The sequence below is a fragment of the Ranitomeya imitator genome, chromosome 1, assembly GCF_032444005.1.
Source record: "Ranitomeya imitator isolate aRanImi1 chromosome 1, aRanImi1.pri, whole genome shotgun sequence".
Classification (NCBI taxonomy): domain Eukaryota; kingdom Metazoa; phylum Chordata; class Amphibia; order Anura; family Dendrobatidae; genus Ranitomeya; species Ranitomeya imitator.
Window position 1 is genome coordinate 877703563 of NC_091282.1, and position 27972 is coordinate 877731534.

General features: G+C 42.2%; 1 long non-coding RNA gene across 1 annotated transcript in view; it reads right to left on the minus strand.

The window, feature by feature from the left end:
* LOC138652112 (uncharacterized) overlaps positions 1–27972 on the minus strand; it is a 182714-nt gene that overhangs the window by 52881 nt on the left and 101861 nt on the right. The window lies entirely within an intron of this gene.

Genomic DNA, 27972 nt, shown 5'->3' on the forward strand with positions numbered 1-27972 from the left:
AAATGTTTATAATACAGCTTTCTCTTCATGATCCTGGAGGAGAGTTCCTTGTGAGCAGCAAATCTTTAGAAAGTTGCCATCAAAGAATTGGATTTTACAGGTGCTTCTTACAAAATTAGAATATCATCAAAAAGTTAATTTATTTCAGTTCTTCAATGCAAAATGTGAAAGTAATATATTATATAGAGTCATTAAATACAGAGTGATCTATTTCAAGTGTTTATTTCTGTTAATGTTAATGATTATGGCTTACAGCCAATTGAAACCCAAAAGTCATTATCTCAGTAAATTAGAATAATTAAAAAAAACCTGCAAAAAGCTTCCTAAGCGTTTCTAAGCGTTTAAAAAGGTCCCTTAGTCTGTTTCAGTAGGCTCCACAATCATAGGGAAGACTGCTGACTTTTGTATATAGAAGGCAGTCATTGACACACTTCACAAAGGAGGGTAAGCCACAAACCGTCATTGCTAAAGAAGCTGGCTGTTCACAGAGTGCTGTATCCAAGAATATTAAAGGAAAGTTGAGTGGAAGAAAAAGATGTGGTAGAAAAAGGTGCACAAGCAACCGGGATAACCGCTGACTTGAAAGGATTGTTAAGAAAAGGACATTCAAAAATTTTGGGGAGATTCACAAGGAGTGGACTGCTGCTGGAATCATTGCTTCAAGAGCCACCACACACAGTCATATCCGGGACATGGGCTACAAGTGTCGCATTCCTTGTGTCAAGCCACTGATGACCAATAGACAACGCCAGAAGCGCCTTACCTGGGTCAAAGAGAAAAAGAACTGGACTATTGCTCAGTGGTCCAAGGTGTTGTTTTCAGATGAAAGTAAATTTTGAATTTCATTTGGATATCAAGGTCCCAGAGTCTGGAGGAAGAGTGGAGAGGCCACAATCCAAGCTGCTTGAGGTCTAGTGTGAAGTTTCCACAATCAGTGATGGTTTGGGGAGTCATGTCATCTGCTGGTGTAGGTCCACTGTGTTTTTATCAAGGCCAAAGTCAGCGCACCCGTCTACCAGGAAATTTTAGAGCACTTCATGCTTCCCTGTTGTGAATTCCGCTCTTGGGCTCCCTCCGGTGGTTGTAAGTGGCACTTTGGTGAGTTCTGCTCTTGGGCTCCCTCTTGTGGTTTCTAGTGGTATGGCTGCTCCTTGGAGTTAGCTGTCTTCAGCTGCTTCCACTGATCATCTTTTCTGCTCGGCTATTTATGCCTGGCTCTGTCCTTCTGCCAGTGCCACTTGTAAATGGTTCCTGGTTGGATTCACATCTCTTTGGAGTTCCCTGTTATCCTGACCAGTTCAGCAAAGCTAAGTTTTTGCTTGCTCTTTTCTGTTCACAGTTTGTGGACTTATCCGTTCTGTGCTTCTATGTTTGTCCAGCGTTATCAGTATGAATTAATTCTGTCTTGCTGGAAGCTCTGGGAAGCAGATTTACCCTCCACACCTTTAGTCAGGTGTGGAGATTTTTAGTAAACTCTGAGTGGATTTTTGTAGTGTTTTATACTGACCGCACAGTATTCCATCCTGTCCTTTCTATTTAGCTAGACTGGCCTCCTGTGCTCATCCTGGTTTCATTCTGTGTATGTCTTTTCCCTCTCCACTCACAGTCATTATTTGTGGGGGGCTAATCTATCCTTTGGGGATTTTCTCTGAGGCCAGATAGTTTTCCTGCCTCTGTCTTTAGGGGTAGTTAGCTCTTAGGCGGTGACAAGGTGCCTAGGGAGAGTTAGGAGCACCCCACGGCTACTTCTAGTGTTGTGTTGAGCTTAGGGACTGTGGTCAGTACAGTTACCACTTCCTTCAGAGCTCGTTCCATGTTGCTCCTAAACCACCGCATCATAACACTTCCCTCTGCCGACAAGCTTTTTGGAGAAGGAAATTTTATTCTCCAGCAGGACTTGGCACCTGTCCACACTGACAAAAGTACCGATACCTGGTTTAAAAACATCACTGTACTTGACTGGCCAGCAAACTCGCCTGACCTTAACCACATAGAGAATCCAACAATGCAGATGAGCTGAAGGCTGCTATCAAACCAACCTGGGCTTCCATAATACCTTAGTAGTGCCACAGGCTGATCACCTCCATGCCACGTCACATTGATGCAGCAATTAATGCAAAAGGATCAGCAACCAAGTATTGAGCACATTTACTGAACATACATTTCAGTAGGTCAACATTTTGGATTTTAAAATCAGTTTTGAAGCTGGTGTTATAAAGTATTCTAATTTCCTGAGATAATGACTTTTGGGTTTTCATTAACTAAAAGCCATAATCATCAACATTATCAGAAATTAACACTTGAAATAGATCACTCTGTTACTGACTGTATATATATTTTTTTATTTAATCGTACGAACATATATTTTAGTATCATATAAGAATAAACAGCAAACAGACTCTATATAATATATCAGTTTCACTTTTTGTATTGAAGAACTAAAATAAATTAACTTTTTAAAGATATTCTAATTTTGTGAGATGCATCTGTATGTGTGTGTGCCGTAATGTTGCACCTCTAGGAAAATGGCACACTTATTTACTGTTTTAAGTGGCTTACACATAAGAGGACCCACTATGACTTACACATTGGCCTGAAGCATGAAGTAAGCCTGACCCCCATATGTTTCTACAATCTATAAATATTGTAAAAATTGATAGTCCTTGCAAAATACTGACCATTTATAATTCATCCAAAACGTCAGCACAAAGTTCCATAAAACATTACTTGATCTTTATTTCTTCATATCTAGTGCATTGAAAACATTACAAAGTCAGCATGAAGAAAAGAAAAATATGCTTTTGGTCTGAAGGTTTTCTGATTCATAGCCATGGGATATAAATATAGAGAGCAAGGCCTCAAAAGAATCAACCCAAAAGTGTTTTTTTTGTAATCTTTTTAATGCACTGCATATGAGGAAATAAATATCAAGTTCATTTTCACAGAACCTTGTGCTGGGATTTGGATAAGTTAGGGTGTTTTCACATTGAGTTTTGGCCCCATCAGGGCTTATGTCCGAACCCCCGCAAAACGGGATTTGGACGTATGTACCAATGAGGGCATAGACTAATATGGCGCTGACAGAGTGAACGTGCGCTCTGCATCATTTTCGGACATATATTTCTACTGGAGGCGGACACTCAGATGGAGTCTACTATTCTATAAGTAATGAGAGAGGAAAGTGGCTTTGCACAGATGTGGTGAGCTGCAGGAACATTTCTCTTTCTGCTGGAATGTGATCATTGTTTCATCGCCCCTAGCACTACACACCTCCTGATCACGTGAAGAGTGTCAGCTGTTTTGGGATTTTTTTATATGCTTTGTTTTGTTTTCTTTGCATCTTTTCTAAATTAGCTTCAGCTTATCTCTCAGCACTATGAAACTTGCCGACATCTTGAAAAAAATTATAGGATGGGTAATTAGTTTACATGAAAAAGAACATGTCAAAATGTTTCTACCATTTTTAATCAAGGTCATCAGCATATATATTGTAGAAGAAACGGGAATTGATAGCAAGGGCTCAAATAGATGCCCATTATAGTGTAAGGTTTTGCAATGCTAGACTCAAAGACCTAATTGTTACCTTTACTTGAATTCTTTTTTCCTCCTTGAAACTATAATTGTTTGGAAACTAAAATAATATGTAAATTACCTATCTTAGAATATTAACTACTAGATGGCAGCCCGATTCTAAAGAATCAGGAGTCTAGAATCCATATATACTTTATTTATTCAAATGTAAGAATAATACAATTAATAAATAATAGTAAGAAAGAACAAAAAATGGCTGCACTCACCAGCTCTTGACAATTCTTGTTATTTAAGGTACAGTTACACAGGATCCATGAACATGCTTATGAGGGGAGGGATGAAAGACATCAGACGACAACTTTGCGTGTTGTGGCAAATGCCACAACAACGGTTCTTTGCTTAAGAACAATAATGTAAATAATAAATAATATGTATCAATAACTATGTATATTGGTATGTTCTATGACATTTTAAAATATTTCATTATTATGTGGAAAGGCTTTTAGTACCCATACTGGCGCATACTTGTGTGCCCATCAGGTATTTTCACAGTAATTTTACATCTGATGGGTTGGTATGAAACGTTTTTAATCATCTCTTGGGCTTAGCTAAGCCTTCATTTTAAATAATTCTAATAGGTACAACAGAAATAAAAGCCTTTTTGTGTACCCAAATTTTTTGTGTTTTTTTTTACAGAAGTGTAAAATTTAAGAAATCAACGTTCATAGTACACCGATGGGCTAATATAAGCATGCCCATCAACCACATCACGGTAGCCTTTGAACTGATGGGTCCTAACTAACTGATTCCTATTTCTTAATACTCAGACCTCTTTTACATCTGCATGTTTCTGATATTTGCAGAAGTAATGTTAAAAACAATACAACTTCCACACTTGGCACCAAAGAACTGACCTACAACACACTTTCAGCAAGTGCCGTGCAATGTAGATGAAGCTTGGAGTTAACTTGCAGTAAATGCAGCAAACGCGGCTTCGGCAATTGCATTAAATGCAGCCACAACAAAAACACTGGTAAGTGGAGATTTTGTGGCGAAAACAGCAGAAACCACATGTGCCGCACCTGCCGCAAGTGAAGTACAAATTCCGTATACATTGCATGCAACTTACAGCAAGAGTGGCGTGGGTCAGCCCTTAGGCAGGAAGTGCAGAAATAGCCTTTTTTCCACCATAAATTCTCCAAATAGCAGAAAAATGTTGATGTGAAAGCAAAATCTCTATTCTTTCCCTATCTATCTAAAAATGTACCTATCTATATATCTATTTCTATGTACAGAACACACCTGAAGATAGAGATGTGTGTGAACAGCCATCCCACCCGTCTCTTACCTGTTCACAAAAACCTCACCCTTTTTAAAAACAAAATGAAATCTCTCAGCAGCTATACTGCTGGAGCTTCAAATACAGGTTCCTATCACCAAATACAGGCATTTGAATGATACACATCTTACATCTTGTACTTAATGTGTGTTCTACTTACCTATAAAAATATGTATTGATATATCATATTTCTAAATTTATGTAGATATGATATAGAGTTATTAACCCTATATGCTTATGAGTACGTATGTTATATACGTATTTCCTACATAAGTACTTAAAATCTATATGTCTATGGCTACACTAATTTTTTTTTATTTTTTTTTTTTCCTTATCTCTACACATAGAATTTGCCTATTGCTGTCTATGTTATTAGAAAAACTGAATAATGAAAAAAAAGAAAGTTAAGTTTAAACTAAAATATTTTTGTACACAATATTACGTGTGAAGACTTTAGTACTATCAGCCAATAATCGTCCTTGAAGTGGTGTATTAACCACTTTAACCCTCACATTTCAACATTGCTTCACCCTGGAAAAAGCAACATACAATTGACCATGGGCAAAAGCAGGTTCTGGTAGATAAATGCCAACTCGATGGAGGGTCTGGCCTTGAGATTTATTTATGGTCATTGCAAATGCGGGCTTGATGGGAAATTGTCTCCGTCTTAATTTAAAAGGTAATCCAGTCTCTGATGGACACAAATCAATTCGTGGAATGAATACCACATTTCCTGCTGCTGACCCACTAATTACTTTAGCCAGTATGATATTGGCATGTAAGGCAGTGACAATGAGCCGCGTACCATTGCAGAGACCTTTGTTCGTGTTCACATTACGTAATAACATGACAATGGTGCCAATTTTAAGTTTCAGCCAATGTGAAGGCATACCAGTTGGTGTTAGTGAATTCAAAAACTCAAGTGGGTATTGATCGAGGTCATCAGCTTCATCAGGATCGATGGAATCATCACTGATATATTCAGTATAGTCACCTATCAATAAATCCATGACTTGGGAATTGACTTTCTCAACGTCCTCATTTTTTGGACATAAAATTGCATGAGATGCAGCTGTATTTATACTTTCGGTGTCACTCACATCAATACAAAGATTATCTCCAAAAATTTCAATTATTAAAGAGCCAGTACATACCATGTCTGGAGGAATTTCAATTACATCATCTCCAAGGTTATGTTCATTAGATAGTTCACCATTTCCCAGTTGAAGCAACCAACTGCTGTAGTGAGGATCAATGGAGCGCATGTTGTTAATAAGTGGCAGGCGAGTAAAATGTTGCCAGTGTTGTGAATATTTTATACAGCTCTCTACAACATCAGTTCTTGTCACATGAGGGATGACAGGAAGACATTGTCTAAAGTCGCCTCCAAAAACAATCACTTTACCTCCAAACGGTGTTTTTTCTTTGTGAGCTACATTTGTTGTCATGACATCACGTAAAACTCTATCAATGACATGCAATGCATATTTGGATAGCATTGTGCACTCATCAATAATAAAAAGTTTAGTGCTGTGCAAATCTTTTGCTGCATCGGTATCATTCTTAATCCTGGAAACAGATGTTTCATTCACAGGAATTGGAATCCCATAAAGAGAATGAATGGTTCGTCCACCTTGTAGCAAGTTGGCGGCAATTCCAGTAGTGGCAGCAGGTGACACAATGTCTCCTTGTCCTCTTAGCTGATGTAGGAGTAGATGATATAGGTACGTTTTTCCGCTGCCACCAGGACCATCAAGGAAAAAACACTTTGCTGTAGAATTAGTGTCTTCTAAAGCTTGAGTGATAGCATCAAAAGCAAAAAGTTGGTCCTCATTTAGAGTAGCTTTCATTTCAGCAGCTGCTGATAACTCATAATCTTTATCATACTGTGGGAGGAGGTGTTGTTTCTTGACTGGACGTGGCAAATTAAAATCAATATAAGTATTGCCATGAGCTTTAAGAACATGTTGGACATCTGTCATAGCATAGCCTTCACAATTGACACACTCCAGAGTGTCGGAGTGGTATGCATGGCAGTAGTCTTCTACAAAGTGTTCCTTAAATTCATCCCATAAGTCCCGAGGTTTAGCTGGAGGACCAAAAATACAAATGTAGGCCAAACATGTCACGTAGCTCTGCTGGCATGTTGAGAATACTGGCATCAAGTAATGTATTTCTCCACAGACTATCATCAAATAGTAAGCCAAGAGCTAATGCCGCATCTTTGAAGGTTTCATGTGTGACTCCGTGTACAGTTTTTATGCTGTCAAAACTGGTTGCACCTTTGACATGTAACAATAACAATCTTAAATAGTAGCGTTCTTGGTCTTTCACACTGACAGTATACATTCGTCCAATCACAGAACCACCTGCTCGCTTTCTAACTTCCCAAGAACCTTCTTTCCAAACATAGTTTTCGGGAATTTCACGGTATAAATAAATATGAGCATGATGGTCGTTCTGATTAAGCTTGAAGTAGGCCATAAGTGTAGAATTTTGATGGAGCTTTTGTTTGATGTTTCCAATAGAGTCATCCTCATGAAAATAGAGTGGCTGAGAATGCGGTAGATGTACAGCAAGGCGAATGATGCTATGAGATTGTTTATGCATTGGATATGAGAATATTCGCCAAGCTGCCTCTGGTGCACTGACATATCTTGAATCCATGAATTGGTGTGTTTCATCATATTGGATGTTAGTCTGGCAGATTTCAAGATTGGCTTTATCATGTCCTTTGTAGACGTATTTAAATAAATATTTCACAGCCTGAATGGAACCACAAACTTCGACATTTATATGGCACTTGTATTTTAATAGCAGGAACGGATTATATGGAACCACCCATGAATTATCAATCATGTTAGAATGGTGTTGAAAAGATGGGCCAAAGTGTCTGCGGTAAGTAGGATAGGCGTCCTTAGCTATGATGGTTCTTGGTTGCAAATCTTTAGGGAAACCTTTTGTACACTTCCCCAGATCCATACAGGGAGAATTTGGGTTGTGTTCTCCACACGGACCATGAATCATATGTTGGAGAACAATTTTATGGAGCTGAGGGTAGTGGGTAAGATTGGGAATTTCAGCCCACACTGTATTGTCTATGTCCTCCTCAGTCCTTAATTTGGAGTTGCTGTCCAGAATAATCAAAATGTGAGCGTGTGGAAGGCCACGTTTTTGAAATTCAATTACATGAACCATAGCGCAAACTTTCCCAAATAATCCATTGTTAATGTCTTTTAAGAGTGCTTCCAGTTTTATTTTGAAAACACGTGCCACCAAATCAGGTCTATGTTCCACACGCTGCCAAGGTTCCAAATTCTCAGTAATCTCATTCCATTTCGGATTACAGGTCATGGTGATGAATAGATCAGGACGACCATATTTAGTCACAATAGCCATGGCATCCTGGTACCGCTGCTGCATATTCCTGGGACTGCCTTCAAACGAAGATGGTAAAATGACCGTTTTTCCAATGGGGATGCCCTTCTCAATGGATTTTTTCTGGAGATGTTCCTGGAGTACACAATAATCCTCTACTTTCAAATCCTTTTGGTGTTGACGGATATAATTTAGGCGATTTGCCTCGATTTTCACATAAGCATCCACTAAGTACTGCTGAGTGAGTTTGCCACCATTCAGGAGTGGATTAAACTGATTACGGACAGACAGCACATAGCAGTAATATTGCAGTTGTGTAACTCTGCGTGGACTTTGCCCTTGTTGCTTGAGGCCATCATGCCAGCCCTGGTCTCCGTAAGGGAAAAATAAAGGATAGAGTAAAGCATCTAAATTACTGTGTAGAATGCTGACCTGTTGTGTTCTTGGCGCCAAAGGATTTTTGGGGTCCGGTTGTAAATGTATTAAAATATCACGATTAAATGGTGGCTCTCCATTGTCATTTTCAAATATGACAGCAACTTCATTGACAGTTGGATTATTATATCGGCGAGGGTCTTGATTCCGATCTTGTTTAAGGGCCATGATGATATTTGGCATGAGAGTGCCATTAGCTTCAGCTTTAAGATGTTCTTCATGTTCCACATCTCGTAACATTTTGTAGGCAGCAACAAAGGGATTCACATTGTCTAACTGAAGAGCAATTATACTCATCAAAGTGGGATGACATTTTTGATTTTGTTCACAGTTTAAACGTTGTTCATTCGCGGTAGCGGTATCCAAAATATACAGTTGGGCATAAGCTGGAACTTGATCATCACTGGGATGTAGAGTTCCAGTACGATGATATATTTGTCCATGTATACGGAAACAGTAAGGGCCATGTCCAGGTGGAGGGGATATATTGGCACCCATGGAGGCGAAAGCAAATGAGCTGTTAATACTACGAATATTTTCCATGAGATTCTTACTGAACTCACTCTCCCCTGTCAGCAATCGTTTAAAGACCTCGGGATATTGGGGTATAGGTATATGCACTTTACTCTTGTGACAACATAGAGTAAAATTTTTATCTGCTGGTATCTCAGCATTAAAATGTAATGCTTGACAATGTTCACATAAATAGTTCATAGGACCACAGGAGTGTTCTACTATGGTACTGTCATCATTAGTAAAACCTGTAGGATGTTGAGGTACAGGTTGTGATAACGGAGCATTGGAATGTTTCTGTAAGCCAACATATATAAAGCGTGGACCTGGTAGAGGATCTTCACTGTCCACAGATTCAATCACTGAGGAGTTGGAAGGTGTATCGTGGTCAGAGTTTATTAATATGGTGGTGCAAGCGGTTTTTTTGCGCCATTCACGGCGTGCACCAGCTGCATTTGGTAATGGTTTGTTTGTTGCCTTAGAAGAGTCAGGTGTGAAGCATGTCTTATAAGCAGACTTAACAGTGTGCAGGCGACGGCGTTTATCATTTGGAGTGTAAGTAGGACAGTGTTTGCGCTTACGTGCAGATTTACCAATGGTTAAAGGAGCTTCAAGCTGCACACATTCTATGAATGGAGACAAAGAAGCTATATTGTGGGCAGAATCTATGACTGAGGACGTGGAAATATTATGTTTGCAACGTTGAGAGCGTGCAGCAGCAGCTTTATTACTTAATCGATTAGTTTTGTCCTCAAAAGACTCATTAGTAATGCGTTTATTGCAAGCAGCATTAACAGTGTCCAGGCGCTTATGTCTGTCCTCTGTAGTCTCGTTAGCACGCTGTTTGTGCTTACGTGCGGCATCGGCGGCTTTTCGCTCAGCGTCATTGGTATACTTCTTATCCGACCTGATGTTACGTGTGCCATCAGCAGCTTTGGGCTCTGTGTCATTAGTATACTTAACAGTGTCCAGGCGCTTGCATCTCTCCTCTGTACTCTTGTTAGCACGCTGTTTGCGCTTACGTGCGGCATCGGCGGCTTTTCGCTCTGCATCATTACCATACTTTATATCAGACCTGATCTTACGTGCGCCATCAGCAGCTTTGGACTCTGTGTCATTAGTATACTTAACAGTATCCAGGCGCTTGCATCTATCCTCTGTACTCTTGTTAACACGCTGTTTGCGCTTACGTGCGGCATCGACGGCTTTTCGCTCTGCATCATTGCCATACTTTATATCAGACCTGATCTTACGTGCGCCATCAGCAGCTTTGGGCTCTGTGTCATTAGTATACTTAACAGTATCCAGGCACTTGCATCTATCCTCTGTACTCTTGTTAATACGCTGTTTGCGCTTACGTCCGGCATCGGCGGCTTTTCGCTCTGCATCATTACCATACTTTATATCAGACCTGATCTTACGTGTGCCATCATAAGCTTTGGACTCTGTGTCATTAGTATACTTAACAGTGTCCATGCGCTTGCATCTATCCTCTGTACTCTTGTTAGCACGCTGTTTGCGCTTACGTGCGGCATCGGCGTCTTTTTGCTCTGCATTATTAGTATACTTTCTATCAGACCTAATCTTACGTGCGCCATCAGCAGCTTTGGGCTCTGTGTCATTAGTATCCTTACTATTAGAGCTCATGTTGGCTAAGCTAAACAGCTTTAAGCGTGGTGGTGGCAAACAACAGGTTAATAAGAGGCAGTGTCAGGTAGTAGGAAAATAGCCAGTTAATAATAGGCAATAGTTCTTTGCAGGAATGCAGATATTAATAAATAGGCAGTTTATATTGCAGAGAAATTGCTGGGCAATAATGGACAATGTCCTTATGTGGCAAATAATAGAGCAATATACCCAATGTGGCAAAGAAGAGGTTAATAAACGGCAGTCTCTCAGTATAACAGTCAGTGAATAATAGGCAGTATATGGAGAAAACACCAAACAAAAGTTCAAAATTGGTGTGAAAATGTCACTGAACCACTTCACAACTAAATATATATAGTTTTGGTAAATGGTATTATCATTTTTTTGACGAAATTCGGCAGGAGCTTGAAGAGCAACGTCACTGGGCCCGCCTCCACGCAGTAGAAACTTGCTGTGAGGTAAAAATTCAAAAATCACACCAAAATGGCGGGCGTAGTGTGTCACAGTACGGCACGTTTCTGATTGGTCGCTCGCAGCAGGCGGCAACTGTTATGTTTGCTAATGACAGGTGTTATGAAGGCAATCCAGAAACACAGTGTGCTTAGCGATCAGAGCGAACACAGTGATCTGACAAATACCCAAAAATACAAGAACGAGCTCTGAGACGTGGAAACTCTGTAGACTGCACACCTGATCCTATCCTAAACACAACTAAAAGCGGCTGTGGATTGCGCCTAACAACTACCTAGGCAACTCGGCACAGCCTAAGAAACTAGCTAGCCTGAAGATAGAAAAATAGGCCTGACTTGCCCCAGAGAAATTCCCCAAAGGAAAAGGCAGCCCCCCACATATAATGACTGTGAGTAAGATGAAAAGACAAAACGTAGGGATGAAATAGATTCAGCAAAGTGGGGCCCGATATTCTAGGACAGAGCGAGGACAGTAAAGCGAACTTTGCAGTCTACAAAAAACCCTAAAGCAAAACCACGCAAAGGGGGCAAAAAAAAACCACCGTGCCGAACTAACGGCACGGCGGTACACCCTCTGCGTCTCAGAGCTTCCAGCAAAACAAAAGACAAGCTGGACAGAAAAAAAGCAACAAAAAAGCAAAAAGCACTTAGCTATACAGAGCAGCAGGTCACAGGAAAAATCAGGAGAAGCTCAGATCCAACACTGAAACATTGACAAGGAGCAAGGATAGCAGCATCAGGCGGAGTTAAGTAATGAAGCAGTCAACGAGCTCACCAGAACACCTGAGGGAGGAAGCTCAGAAGCTGCAGTACCACTTGTGACCACAGGAGTGAATTCAGCCACAGAATTCACAACAGGCAACCAATCAGACACTGGACACTGTTGACGTCACTTATCTCCGGACATTAGCTCCGGACATTAGCTCCGGACATTAGCTCCGGACATTAGCTCCGGACATTATCTCCGAACATTAGCTCCGGACATTAGCTCCGGACATTAGCTCCGGACAAAGCCACGGAAGTTGGCACAAATTGCAGGAAGTAGTATTCTAGGCAATTAATCTCCGGACATTAGCTCCGGACATTAGCTCCGGACATTAGCTCCGGACATTAGCTCCGGACATTAGCTCCGGACAAAGCCACGGAAGTTGGCACAAATTGCAGGAAACAGGAACACATGGGCTACTTGCACAGTGAACAAGTCTGTAAGAACATGTTCACACACCACCAAGAAACCTGAAGACACAAAAGAGAATGGTAAAACCAAAAACACTCAGTTTGAAAAAATGTTTGCAGTAATCCGCAAGTGCTAGTAAAAGATGTAAATAACAGGGTATTTGGTTGATACGTTTTTTGCAAAAAATGTATACTAAGCTGCTCTACCAATCTTCACGGTATACCCATATCAGAGCAGTCCTAACTAATGTATGCAATCCCTATCTGATGTATTTAAAAACCTGATCATCTGTATATTACCTGTGTGAACAGGGTTCAGAGAGGAAAAATCCATGTGTGCATACAGGGCAGAACAGCTTTTGTGCAGCTAGCCCAAGAGGAGTGGTGGAACTCCCCAGTCTTGTAGACACAAGAGAACAATCATGGAAACAGGAACACATGGGCTACTTGCACAGTGAACAAGTCTGTAAGAACATGTTCACACACCACCAAGAAACCTGAAGACACAAAAGAGAATGGTAAAACCAAAAACACTCAGTTTGAAAAAATGTTTGCAGTAATCCGCAAGTGCTAGTAAAAGATGTAAATAACTGGGTATTTGGTTGATACGTTTTTTGCAAAAAATGTATACTAAGCTGCTCTACCAATCTTCACGGTATACCCATATCAGAGCAGTCCTAACTAATGTATGCAATCCCTATCTGATGTATTTAAAAACCTGATCATCTGTATATTACCTGTGTGAACAGGGTTCAGAGAGGAAAAATCCATGTGTGCATACAGGGCAGAACAGCTTTTGTGCAGCTAGCCCAAGAGGAGTGGTGGAACTCCCCAGTCTTGTAGACACAAGAGAACAATCATGGAAACAGGAACACATGGGCTACTTGCACAGTGAACAAGTCTGTAAGAACATGTTCACACACCACCAAGAAACCTGAAGACACAAAAGAGAATGGTAAAACCAAAAACACTCAGTTTGAAAAAATGTTTGCAGTAATCCGCAAGTGCTAGTAAAAGATGTAAATAACAGGGTATTTGGTTGATACGTTTTTTGCAAAAAATGTATACTAAGCTGCTCTACCAATCTTCACGGTATACCCATATCAGAGCAGTCCTAACTAATGTATGCAATCCCTATCTGATGTATTTAAAAACCTGATCATCTGTATATTACCTGTGTGAACAGGGTTAAGAGAGGAAAAATCCATGTGTGCATACAGGGCAGAACAGCTTTTGTGCAGCTAGCCCAAGAGGAGTGGTGGAACTCCCCAGTCTTGTAGACACAAGAGAACAATCATGGAAACAGGAACACATGGGTATACCGTGAAGATTGGTAGAGCAGCTTAGTATACATTTTTTGCAAAAAACGTATCAACCAAATACCCTGTTATTTACATCTTTTACTAGCACTTGCGGATTACTGCAAACATTTTTTCAAACTGAGTGTTTTTGGTTTTACCATTCTCTTTTGTGTCTTCAGGTTTCTTGGTGGTGTGTGAACATGTTCTTACAGACTTGTTCACTGTGCAAGTAGCCCATGTGTTCCTGTTTCCATGATTGTTTTCTTGTGTCTACAAGACTGGGGAGTTCCACCACTCCTCTTGGGCTAGCTGCACAAAAGCTGTTCTGCCCTGTATGCACACATGGATTTTTCCTCTCTGAACCCTGTTCACACAGGTAATATACAGATGATCAGGTTTTTAAATACATCAGATAGGGATTGCATACATTAGTTAGGACTGCTCTGATATGGGTATACCGTGAAGATTGGTAGAGCAGCTTAGTATACATTTTTTGCAAAAAACGTATCAACCAAATACCCTGTTATTTACATCTTTTACTAGCACTTGTGGATTTCTGCAAACATTTTTTCAAACTGAGTGTTTTTGGTTTTACCATTCTCTTTTGTGTCTTCAGGTTTCTTGGTGGTGTGTGAACATGTTCTTACAGACTTGTTCACTGTGCAAGTAGCCCATGTGTTCCTGTTTCCATGATTGTTCTCTTGTGTCTACAAGACTGGGGAGTTCCACCACTCCTCTTGGGCTAGCTGCACAAAAGCTGTTCTGCCCTGTATGCACACATGGATTTTTCCTCTCTGAACCCTGTTCACACAGGTAATATACAGATGATCAGGTTTTTAAATACATCAGATAGGGATTGCATACATTAGTTAGGACTGCTCTGATATGGGTATACCGTGAAGATTGGTAGAGCAGCTTAGTATACATTTTTTGCAAAAAACGCATCAACCAAATACCCTGTTATTTACATCTTTTACTAGCACTTGCGGATTACTGCAAACATTTTTTCAAACTGAGTGTTTTTGGTTTTACCATTCTCTTTTGTGTCTTCAGGTTTCTTGGTGGTGTGTGAACATGTTCTTACAGACATGTTCACTGTGCAAGTAGCCCATGTGTTCCTGTTTCCATGATTGTTCTCTTGTGTCTACAAGACTGGGGAGTTCCACCACTCCTCTTGGGCTAGCTGCACAAAAGCTGTTCTGCCCTGTATGCACACATGGATTTTTCCTCTCTGAACCCTGTTCACACAGGTAATATACAGATGATCAGGTTTTTAAATACATCAGATAGGGATTGCATACATTAGTTAGGACTGCTCTGATATGGGTATACCGTGAAGATTGGTAGAGCAGCTTAGTATACATTTTTTGCAAAAAACGTATCAACCAAATACCCTGTTATTTACATCTTTTACTAGCACTTGCGGATTACTGCAAACATTTTTTCAAACTGAGTGTTTTTGGTTTTACCATTCTCTTTTGTGTCTTCAGGTTTCTTGGTGGTGTGTGAACATGTTCTTACAGACTTGTTCACTGTGCAAGTAGCCCATGTGTTCCTGTTTCCATGATTGTTCTCTTGTGTCTACAAGACTGGGGAGTTCCACCACTCCTCTTGGGCTAGCTGCACAAAAGCTGTTCTGCCCTGTATGCACACATGGATTTTTCCTCTCTGAACCCTGTTCACACAGGTAATATACAGATGATCAGGTTTTTAAATACATCAGATAGGGATTGCATACATTAGTTAGGACTGCTCTGATATGGGTATACCGTGAAGATTGGTAGAGCAGCTTAATATACATTTTTTGCAAAAAACGTATCAACCAAATACCCTGTTATTTACATCTTTTACTAGCACTTGCGGATTACTGCAAACATTTTTTCAAACTGAGTGTTTTTGGTTTTACCATTCTCTTTTGTGTCTTCAGGTTTCTTGGTGGTGTGTGAACATGTTCTTACAGACTTGTTCACTGTGCAAGTAGCCCATGTGTTCCTGTTTCCATGATTGTTCTCTTGTGTCTACAAGACTGGGGAGTTCCACCACTCCTCTTGGGCTAGCTGCACAAAAGCTGTTCTGCCCTGTATGCACACATGGATTTTTCCTCTCTGAACCCTGTTCACACAGGTAATATACAGATGATCAGGTTTTTAAATACATCAGATAGGGATTGCATACATTAGTTAGGACTGCTCTGATATGGGTATACCGTGAAGATTGGTAGAGCAGCTTAGTATACATTTTTTGCAAAAAACGTATCAACCAAATACCCTGTTATTTACATCTTTTACTAGCACTTGCGGATTACTGCAAACATTTTTTCAAACTGAGTGTTTTTGGTTTTACCATTCTCTTTTGTGTCTTCAGGTTTCTTGGTGGTGTGTGAACATGTTCTTACAGACTTGTTCACTGTGCAAGTAGCCCATGTGTTCCTGTTTCCATGATTGTTCTCTTGTGTCTACAAGACTGGGGAGTTCCACCACTCCTCTTGGGCTAGCTGCACAAAAGCTGTTCTGCCCTGTATGCACACATGGATTTTTCCTCTCTGAACCCTGTTCACACAGGTAATATACAGATGATCAGGTTTTTAAATACATCAGATAGGGATTGCATACATTAGTTAGGACTGCTCTGATATGGGTATACCGTGAAGATTGGTAGAGCAGCTTAGTATACATTTTTTGCAAAAAACGTATCAACCAAATACCCTGTTATTTACAAATTGCAGGAAGTAGTATTCTAGGCAATTATATATTAGATCAGGATCCGAAAATGTGTTTTCAACCTTACATTTGTAATGCCAGCTGCATTTTTAATAACATCTAGAGCAAATTTAACTAGGGGGTTGGATGGCATTATTTATCGCAGAGGATCATAAAATCAACATATGTTGCTTCGCGAAGGCATCTATTACACAAAACAGTGTGAACAGTTAGACAACTTAAATAGCAAGGATGCAGCATATTGGCTAAATCGCTTGCCATGCATTCTATTTTAGTATCCTTATGGACAGTTTAAGTATATGCTGTAGACTGTTGTAAACCATACAAAGAACAACATACTGATAGGACTAAAAATAAATACATTCAATTAAAATCTGTTTATACTGGAGCATGTATTGTTCAAACCATTCCAAGATTTTTCAAAGCTTTGCATCTTACTGTAATATTAAATAATAAGAATATAGGGAATATGTTTTGTTACAATGATCCCGTCACTTTAAATGACTACTTCTTTAACCAATTGCCGACCAGCACTGGAAATTAATATCAATCAGCTCCCAAATCCCACTGTCACACTATAGATTTTTATCAGGCTTATCTTATGGGTGTTAACTGTACACATAAGAGATCAGTGTCAGGAAGAGTACTGTATTACTTAGCTGTTCTCCAGCCTCAACTGCTGAGATTACTAGCAGCCATGATTTTGGCAGGCTAACTTCTTAAATGCCATAGTAAATAGCAACTGCAGCATCTAAATGGTTAGACAGAGGGATGCTGCTCATCTTGCTTCTTATAGAGACTGGGTCTATGCTGACAGGCATAATTCAATGCAATATAGAAGGATTACATTGTTTTATATAAGCAATTAGAAGCGCAAAGTGTGCGAAACGGACGTCGTCCCGCAAGCTCCACATGAGACTCTCCTGCATCCGATGTTTTAAGCGTTTTGAATAAAGAAATTTCTTTAAAAGGGACATTGAGTGCAACCATTCATTACTTCTGTTGTACATTTTTGTTGCTCTATATTTGGTTTGGCACCAGAGACCCTGGAGACAGACTAAGTCGTTACTGTGCTGACACAATCAGGTGTGCACCACACAGGTGTTACGGTAGTGTGGATCTTTCTACTTTTATATTACAGATCATTTCATCCATTTTGATCCATCGAATATTACGTGTTTTGTGTTAATTTTGTATGTTATATAACACTCCAAAAATTGATTAAAAAAAATTCCTGAGTTAGATTTCTTACCCATACACTATTCTGTGTTCTAGGGTAATTTTTTAAATACATACAGTACAGACCAAAACTTTGGACACACCTTCTCATTTAAAGATTTTTCTGTATTTTCATGACTATGAAAATTGTACATTCACACTGAAGGCATAAAAACTATGAATTAACACATGTGGAATTATATACTTAACAAAAAAAGTGGGAAACAACTGAAAATATGTCTTATTTGTAGGTTCTTCAAAGTAGCCACCATTTGCTTTGATGACTGCTTTGTACACTTTTGGCATTTTCTCTACCTCCAATTTCAGAGCTCTTCAACAGGTTGCGGGGAGTGGGGGTATTTACTAAACTAGATCTGCGGGGTGCCTATAACCTGATACGCATCCGTGAGAGGAACGAGTGGAAGACGGCATTTAATACCAGGGATGGCCACTATGAGTACCTGGTGATGCCCTTCGGGCTCTGTAATGCCCCTCCATTTTCCATGACTTTGTGAATGACATCTTCTGGGATCTGTTATCCACCTCGGTCGTAGTCTATCTGGATGATAATCTCATCTACTCTCCAAATATAGACTCCCACCGGAGAGATGTCTGCAAAGTCTTTGACCTCCTACGGGCTAACTCCCTCTACAACAAGCTTGAGAAGTGCGTGTTTGAGCAGGAGTCTTTGCCTTTCCTGGACTATATCTTCTCGGCCCAGGGATTGGCCTCTAGATCCTACCAAACTAGAGGCTGTGATGAACTGGCTAGAACCCCATTCTCTTAAAGCGGTGCAGCGCTTTATGGGGTTCATTAATTACTATGCCAAGTTCATTCCCCACTTCTGAATTTTGGTAGCTCCTTTGATTGCCTCACCAAGAAAGGAGCTAATCCAAAATTGTGTTGGAGGAGGTCTCCAAGGCCTTTCTGTCTATTAAGTCACACTTTGCTAGCACTCCCATTAAACCCTTTATTATGGAGGTGGATGCCTCTTCCGTCAGTGCTGGAGCTGTCCTCTTTCAGGATGCTAAAGGTCGGAAACATCCTTGTTTCTTTTTCTCCAAGACATTCTCACCGGCGGAGAGGAATTATTCTATCGGGGACAGGAAGTTGCTAGCTTTGAAGTTGGCCTTTTCAGAGTGGAGGCATCTTCTAGAGGGGGCTGGCTACCCCTTCCAAGTTTTTACCGACCATAAAAACCTCCTTTATTTACAAACAACCCAGCTGCTGAACTCTCTCCAGGCCAGATGTCCCTGTTCTTCTTCCAGTTTCACTTCACCCTCCATTATCTTTCTGGGGAGGAGAACTCTCATGCCGATGCTCTCTCCCATTCTGTAGTCTCATCTGAGTAGGGAGAAGAGCCTCAGCTTATTGTCCCATCAGAGAGCCTGAGAACCGTGGCCATGGTTTCGTTAGATTCTGTGCCCCTAGGCAAGACTTTTGTTCCATCTAATTTGTGAGCGGAGGTTCTCTCTTGGGCTCATTTGTCCAGCGTGGGTGGACATTTTGGGCCTAAGAGGACATCCGAGCTCCTGGCAAGGTCGTATTGGTGGCCACATATGGCCCGTGATGTCAGAGACTATATTCGGGCATGTGTCTCCTGCGCCAAAAATCGGTCTCCACGGCAGCGGCCTGCAGGTCTACTGTATCCCCTGCCGGTGGCAGATAGGCCCTGGGAGATGGTCTGGATGGACTTTGTGGTGGGCTTACCCAAATCCCATAACTGTACCGTTATCTGGGTAGTCACCAACCATGGTGCTCTTGGTGCCTCTTCCCTGGGTGCCTTCGGCACGGGTGGGCTTTGGCGGCGTTGTTCATCAAACATGTCTTTCAACTACATGGCATGCCTGACAAAGTAGTCAGTGACTGGGGTCCCCAGTTTGCTTCTCAGTTCTGGGAGGAGCTTTGTTTTCTGCTCAGCATTGAGCTAAACCTCTCTTCAGCTTTCCATCCCGAGATGAACGGTTTGGTAGAGAGTGCCAACAAGACCCTGGTCACATATTTGCAACATTTTGTCTCCACCAGGCAGGATGACTGGGTATCCTTGCTACCGTGGGTGGAATTTGCCCTTAATAAAACCGTTGCCAACTCCATAGGGCAGACCCCATTCCTCATTAATTACGGCCAGCATCCGTATGTTCCCGTGCCCATGCCCGTGTCGTCCACCGACTCTAGGGTGGCAGACTGGGTGGTGAAGGACCGTGACATTTGGTACCACACACAGGATGCCCTTCGGACCTCTAAGGAAAGAATGAGGGTCTCTGCCTATGATCATCGCTGCCCCGCACCGACTTTTGTTCCTGGCAACTTAGTGTGGCTCTCTGCCCATAACACCAGGCTGCGAGTTGAGTCCACTAAGTTCGCTCCTCGCTTCATACGTCCCTTCATGGATATTAGACAACAGTGTCTATACCACATATCTATTTTCTATTTGCAGTCGGTTCACTGAGGAAGGTCTGATCGACCAAAATGTTTGTATGTATGTTTATTTTAATACAACACGTGAATCATATTAAATCACAACTCAAGCATTTTTTCTGTGTGCCAAGTTTATTCTACTAGTCAAGCACGGTTTGGGAAGCTACTTGTGCACCATTTTACAATTGTGCTTAGGTTTTAATATACTTATATCTAGATACACAAGATTCTTCTGATGCGTGATTGCCACAACCAGATGAACTGCCACCTCAAGAAAATTACACTATTCAAAGACCCACTTGATTGCCAAGAGTTCTCTGTTACCAATGTCATAGTTTCTCTCCGCAGAAGATAGTTTTTTTTAAAAGTATGAACATGGACACTATTTAACAGGAGATACACCCTGCGACAATACAGCCCCTACCTCCACTTCAGATGCATCAACTTCTACATTAAAAGGCTGAGTGACGTCAGGTTGTATGAGAATCGGTGCAGGTGAAAAATACTCCTTTAAGGTATCGAATGCCTCCCTAACCGAACTGAACCACTTGGAAAAGTCTGTCCCTTTCCTGGTCATATACGTCAGAGATTTGGCCACTGCTGAAAAGTTTTTGATGAACTTAAGGTAGTAGTTGGCGAAACCCAAAAACCCTTGTAACACCTTCAATTCCTCAGGATGATCCCAATCCAGTACCGAATGGACTTTCACAGATCCATGCGAAAACCGATGGACAATAGAACATCCTAGAAAAGGGAGCGAGAACATACATTTCTCTGGTTTGACAAAATTATTTATTGTCTCTGAGTACTTGTAAGACGTGCCTGACAAGTACCTGATGTGACTCAAGGTCAGGTGAACCAATTAATATGTCATAAAGATAGATTACCTCAAATATACCTACCATATGACTAAAGATGTCATTTACAAAGCGCTGAAAGACGACGGGAGCATTAATCCACCCTAATGGCATCACAAAGTTCTCATAGTGTCCCTCAGGCGTATTAAAAGCTGTTCCCTCTCACCCACCTTTTTAATACAAATCAGATCATGTAACCCCCTGAGATCCAGTTTAGAAAACCATTTTGCTCCTACAATCTAATGAAAGAGGTCGAGGATGAGAGGAAGCAGATACAGATCCCAGACAGTGATCTGATTGAGGCCGTATCTCATGGTATGTATTTTTTCTGAGTTTTTTCTGTCAGCTGTTTTTTGATATTAGTGGTAGGACCCGCAGTATTATGGGGACCCTTGACGTTGGGTTGCGGGCTTACTTTATTTTGGCCAAAATATTAAACCAATACCTCATATAGTGTATGTGTTTATCATATGCATGCATTTTTTTGCACTATATCATATCCTTTTCTGCAGGATGTGGCCAGGCCTCTTTATGTTGGCTAGGTTTTCTGGGGCGTCTGTCACTGTGTGCTGCATTTTTTAGTGCTGGGCAGCCCGCCTGTTAATACAAGGGGCGTCATTAATAGGTTGCATACCAGACACTGTGCACCACACCTATCAGTGTGATTGGCGTCCTATGTGAGTTATATTAATGTGCATTTTTTCTGCTAGGCAGTCAACCCCTGCAATGTTTGGTTGGGGTGGCTGTTTTTATCAAGTAGCTTGCACCTGTTCCGCTCCTAGCCTTTATCAGTGGAGGCCTGCTGCATCCTGCTAAGTGTGCATTTGTCATCTGGCAGGGTTTTGGGAAGGCCGCATCTCATGGTATGTATTTTTTCTGAGTTTTTTCTATGTTAGCTGATCTGATTGAGTTTGCCTAAATCAAGGCAGGGGTGTAACCCCGAGTCTTTCTTCTTTACAAAGAAAAACCCTGCAATAATAAGGGATGAGGATGAAGTCCAAGAACCACAGCAGAGGGTAGACCCTCTAGCACATAAAAGCCAATACCTTCTGAGTGTATGGCCCCTACCTATAGATGTAATCCTCGGACAATGTGAGTAAGAGACCCCTGTCTCAAGGGTGCAGAGTGGATGGAAACTATGGGTCCGGACAGTGTATGTGGTTTGAGGCCCTGGACTTGGATGAACCTAGTGTCGATCAAGTTAATCCCCGCCCTACTGTCCAGAAAGACATAAACAACCACCTTATTTTGCACAGATGGATTTCAGCAGGCAGAAAAAATTGTGTCCTACCCATGGAGGAGATATGAACACCTAGGTTGCTAACCTCCTCGCAACCTGGGCTCTTTAGTTTTATAGCGACTGTTTACAGTGAGAATAGGGAAGGACACGTGCCCATGAAATGGCCCTTTCTACCACACTAAAAACTCCCCCTTCTCCCTCTTTGCGCTGAACAACAGACTGCTTTGCAGAACGAGTTACCTCATCCAACTGCATAGATTCCTCAGATGACTCAGACTAGGTTTCCCTTGTCCCCAAACCTCCTGCACATTGGGGCATCTTTTTATGTCTCTGGCGAAGAAAGCAATCCACCCGGATAGCTAGAGACTTGGCCGATTCAAGGGAAACTGGAATCTCATACAGGGCTAAGGCATCCTTCACACTTACACAGAACTGGCTACAGAGCGTGGGGTCGTTCCACTTAGCTAAAGTGCTTCTAATTAGTGTAGGAGTAGAATATCAATTTATATTTGGAATAATGGGTTGCATAATAACTAGTGATGAGTGAGCATACTCGTCACTACTCGGTGCCCACCCGAGCATCGCAGTTCTCGCGATGCTAGGAGCTCGCTGAGTATTTCCAAATTTGCTCGGCGAGAGATTGGGTCCCCACCCTGCATGTTTGGAGCTCTTTAGAGAGCCAATGAACATGCAGGGATTGGCCGCCACACACTGTAGTGCTGCAGCCATGTTGATTGTGGCATTACAGTGATTGGCTGGCCACACAGCGTCATCAGGTCTATATTAAACCTGGCACCGCCATGCTCATCCCAGTCTGCTCCAGAAACAGGCAGCATAGGGAGAGTTACTGCTGAGCTAGGAAGAGATTTGTTTGCTACCTATTTAGTGTGGGTATACCATAAGTAACACACATATCCATCTCAACTAACAGTCCTTCTGAGGACTAATAAAGCTGCATAGATATCAGTGCTAGGCAGGCAGGCAGCGTATATGGCTGAATTCAGTGCATATAGCAAGAGGGTCCATTCCAGTTCTATCTGCTGCTGCTGCCTATTACAGATATTTCTAGACATAGCCCCAGGTATCAGGGGCCAGGAATAATATTTTGGGGGATTTTAATTGTGAATTTTTGCTTTAAAAGCAATCCAGAGAACACTGTTTTTCTGCTCCATTTGCTTGTTGGCACTGCAGAATACAGCCAGATCCTTTCCATATTACAGAGCTAAAAATCCAGCTATTTCAAGCTGTGCTTTGTCTGTTACATGGATCACATATCAGTGCGCTCAAAATTGTGCCATTTCTGGCCTACATTTATTTTTTTTGCAGTGTCTTACCAAGTTATTGACACCAGATTGCTTAAAAAAATAGTTACCAACAGGCCAGATATTTCTAACTGTGGTTTGTCCGTCACACAGATCACATATCAGTGTACTCAAAATTGTGCCATTTCAGGGCTACATTTATTTTTTTGCACAGTCTTCCCCAAGTTATTGACACCAGTTTGCTGAAAAAAATAGTTACCTACAGGCATGATATTTTAAACTGTGGTTTTCCATCACACGGATCACATATAAGTTTGCTTCAAATTCAGCCATTTGTAGTGAACGTGGAAAAAAATGTCCTCCATTTAAAATGGACAAGGCGCATGGCAAGGGATGAGAAACTGGATGTGATGGTGATGGTGCATGCAAAGGTCGAGGCCGAGTCTCTGGGCAAGCTGAAATTGTGCCACAGCAAACACCCCACCCACATCTTCTCGCCCAACCTTCCTGGCTGAATTACTAAGGGACCGCAGAACACTGCTATTGAACCCAGAGCAGCGTCAAAAGGTTGTTGTTTGAATAGCAGATAATGCTTACAGTCACTTTGCCACCACCACGACCACCCTATCTTCCATACGGTCAAGTTTCAGTGGCCGTGAGTCAGCATATTCCTCACCCTGATCCTCCTTCCTCCCACCATGACGAGTGCCTGGAGACAACTGATCCCACACTTGGATACTCCGAAGAGCTGTTCACTTTTAGATTTATAGATTCGGGTCTCTCATCCCTGTCCACTTGAAGCAGGGCAAGAGGAGATTGCATGTAGCGATGCACAAATATTTGAACAGCCATAGTTACATGAAGGCGATAGTGGGAAAGTGTCAAAAGAGGTGGACGATGATGAGACACAATTGCCAGAAAGTCAGGAGGAGGACAAGGGTGCGGAAGTTGAGGACGAGGTGGTGGATGATATAGTAAGTGAACCAGCCTTGCAGGAGGACATGCAGAGCAAGGACAGCAGCACACAGGGGAAGGGAAGCATAGCACCCCAACAGGATGGAAAAAGCAGTGTGGTGGCTGCAGACAGAAGGTGGGCAACCGTTCCCCGTAACACCAATGGAAGTTGCCAGTTCAACTGTTAGGTCTTCCCGATTCTGGTTGTTTTGTAAAGACTCTGCCAATAACCCCAAAAAGGCCATTTGCCCCACCTACCAGGACAGCATTAGCAGGAGTAGCAAAACTACCAGCCTGAACACCACCAGCATGATCAGGCACATGGCAGCAAAGCACCCGACTTTGTGGGCTGAACCTCATGGTCCAGGAACAGGTGACACCACTGCTTCTTCCGCTGTTATGCATGCATGCAAGCCAATCCCCTGTCCATAATGCATGTGAAGATACCTCCTGCCCTGCACCTGTCATTGCACACACTTAACTAGCACCATCATCAAGCATGTCCACGTTCTTATCCAAGTGCAGCTTTCAGTTGTCCATACCCCAGTCCTCGGAATGCAAGCGCAAATTTGCAGCCAACTTCCCACAGGCCACACTACTAAATTAACACATTTCACGACTGCTTGCACTTGAAATGTTGCCTTTTATGTTCGTGAATACGGAAGCTTTCCACAACCTGATGGCGGCACCGTCCCTCAGTTCTCGGTCCCCAGCCACCACTATTTCTCCCTGTGTGCTGTCTCTGCATTACACAAGCACGTGACCCACAACATTAGCCCTCAACAATAGGGTTGAGCGAAACGGATCGTTCATTTTTATAAGTCGCCGACTTTTGGCAAAGTCGGGTTTTATGAAACCCGACCCGATCCCTGTGTGGGGTCGACCATGCGGTACGCGACTTTCGCGCCAAAGTCGCGTTTCAATGACGCGAAAAGCACCATTTCTCAGCCAATGAAGGTGGACACAGAGTGTGGGCAGCGTGATGACATAGGTCTCAGTCCCCACCATCTTAGAGAAGGGCATTGCAGTGATTGGCTTGCTGTCTGTGGCGTCACAGGGGCTATAAAGGGGCGTTCCCGCCGACCGCCATCTTACTGCTGCTGATCTGAGCATAGGGAGAGGTTGCTGCAGCTTCGTCAGAAGCAGGGATAACGTTAGGCAGGGTACATTAACCCCGAAACCGCTTGTGTTGTAGCGATTTCCACTGTCCAACACCACCTTTTGTTTGCAGGGACAGTGGAGGCTACATTTTTTTCCCTCAGCGCTGTAGCTCATTGAGCAGCCCTAGAAGGCTCCCTGATAGCTGCATTGCTGTGTGTACGCCACTGTGCAAACCAACTGCTTTTTTCAAAGCACAAATCCTGTTGTTCCTTCCTTTCTGCACAGCTATCTTGTTTGTTTGTCCACACTTTTGATTTAATTTGTGCAGCAGTCCACTCCTTGTTATTGCTGCCTGCCATACCTTGCTGAGATTACTGCAGGGAGATAGTAATTGTAGGACAGTCCCTGTTTTTTTCGTTACATCTCTCTAAGCCACTTTCTGCCACAGAAAATATACTCTAATATAGTGGCCCACATTTATTCACTAGTCTCCCTGAATAAAAAAAAAAAGGGTGCAGATTAAAATTGGCAAATCTGTATCAGTGGCAGTCCTGTGTGTGGCATCTGTGTCTCATTTTCTGGCACAGAAAACATACAGTCTAAGGCTGCCGTCACACTAGCAGTATTTGGTCAGTATTTTACATCAGTATTTGTAAGCCAAAACCAGGAGTGGGTGATAAATACAGAAGTGGTGCATATGTTTCTTTTATACTTTTCCTCTAATTGTTCCACTCCTGGTTTTGGCTTACAAATACTGATGTAAAATACTGACCAAATACTGCGAGTGTGACGGCAGCCTAACAGTGGGCCTGATTTCTTGCCAATTCTCCCAGAAATAAAAAAAAAAATAGTGGGAGATTAATATTGGCATTTGTGCTTGAGTGCCAGTCGTGTGTGCCATCTCTCTCAAATTGTGGGGCACAGAAAGCCTAGTGTCTAATACTGTTTTTTTTTTTTTTTTTTAAATTCTCCCTGAAAAAAAATAAATAGTGGGAGATTAATATTGGCATTTGTGCTTGAGTGCCAGTCGTGTGTGCCATCTCTCTCAAATTGTGGGGCACAGAAAGCCTAGTGTCTAATACTGTTTTACTTTTATTTTTTTAAAATTCTCCCTGAAAAAAAATAAATAGTGGGAGATTAATATTGGCATTTGTGCTTGAGTGCCAGTCGTGTGTGCCATTTCTCTCAAATTGTGGGGCACAGAAAGCCTAGTGTCTAATACTGTTTTATAGGGTTGAGCGAAACGGGTCGGCCACTTTCAGAAGTCGCCGACTTTTGGCAAAGTCGGGTTTCATGAAACCCGACCCGACCCCTGTGTGGGATCGGCCATGAAGTCGGCGATCTTCTGAATGTGGTATCGGAATTCCGATCCCGATTTCCGATATGTTTGCAATATCGGAAATCGGTATCGGAATCCATATTTAATGTAATATAAGGAATTAAAATAAAAAATATCGCTATACTTGCGGTGACGTCGCGGCTTGTGATTGGTCGCGCGGGTGCCCATGTGACCGCTCGCGCGACCAATCACAAGCCTTCCTTCCTAAGAATCAGCTCTTGCAGGACCTTGCGTGACGTCGCGGCTTGTGATTGGTCGCGCGAGCGGTCACATGGGCGGCCGCATGACCAATCACAAGCCGCGACGTCACCGCGACATCACGCAAGGTCCTGCAAGCGCTGATTCTTAGGAAGGAAGGCTGCCGGAAAGAAGCAGGGCGCGTCCGAGGGTGAGTATATAGCTAATAGGAATATACTCACCCTCGGACGCGCTCTGCTTCTTTCCGGCAGCCTTCCTTCCTAAGAATCAGCTCTTGCAGGACCTTGCGTGACGTCGCGGTGACGTCGCGGCTTGTGATTGGTCGCGCGAGCGGTCAGATGGGCGGCCGCGCGACCAATCACAAGCCGCGACGTCACCGCGACGTCACCGCAACTTCCTGGAAGCGCTGATTCGAAGGAAGGAAGGTTCCCGGTTAGTACCAGGGCGCGTCAGAGGGTAAGTATAGCGATATTTTTTATTTTAATTCTTTATGTTACACTTAAATATGGATCCCAGGGCCTGAAGGAGAGTTTCCGCTCCTTCAGACCCTGGGAACCATTGGAAACCCAATGCACTGCATTGGGTTTCGAGTTTCGGCCGACCCCGACTTTTTTATAGGATCGGCCGACTTCACTCGACCCGACTTTTGAAAAAGTCGGGTTTCGTGAAACCCGACCTGATCCTATAAAAGTAAAGGTCGCTCAACCCTACTGTTTTATTTTATTTTTTTAATTCTCCCTTAAAAAAAAATAGTGGGAGATTAATATTGGCATTTGTGCTTGAGTGCCAGTCGTGTGTGCCATCTCTCTCAAATTGTGGGGCATAGAAAGCCTAGTGTCTATAATACTGTTTTATTTAATTTTTTTTTTAATTCT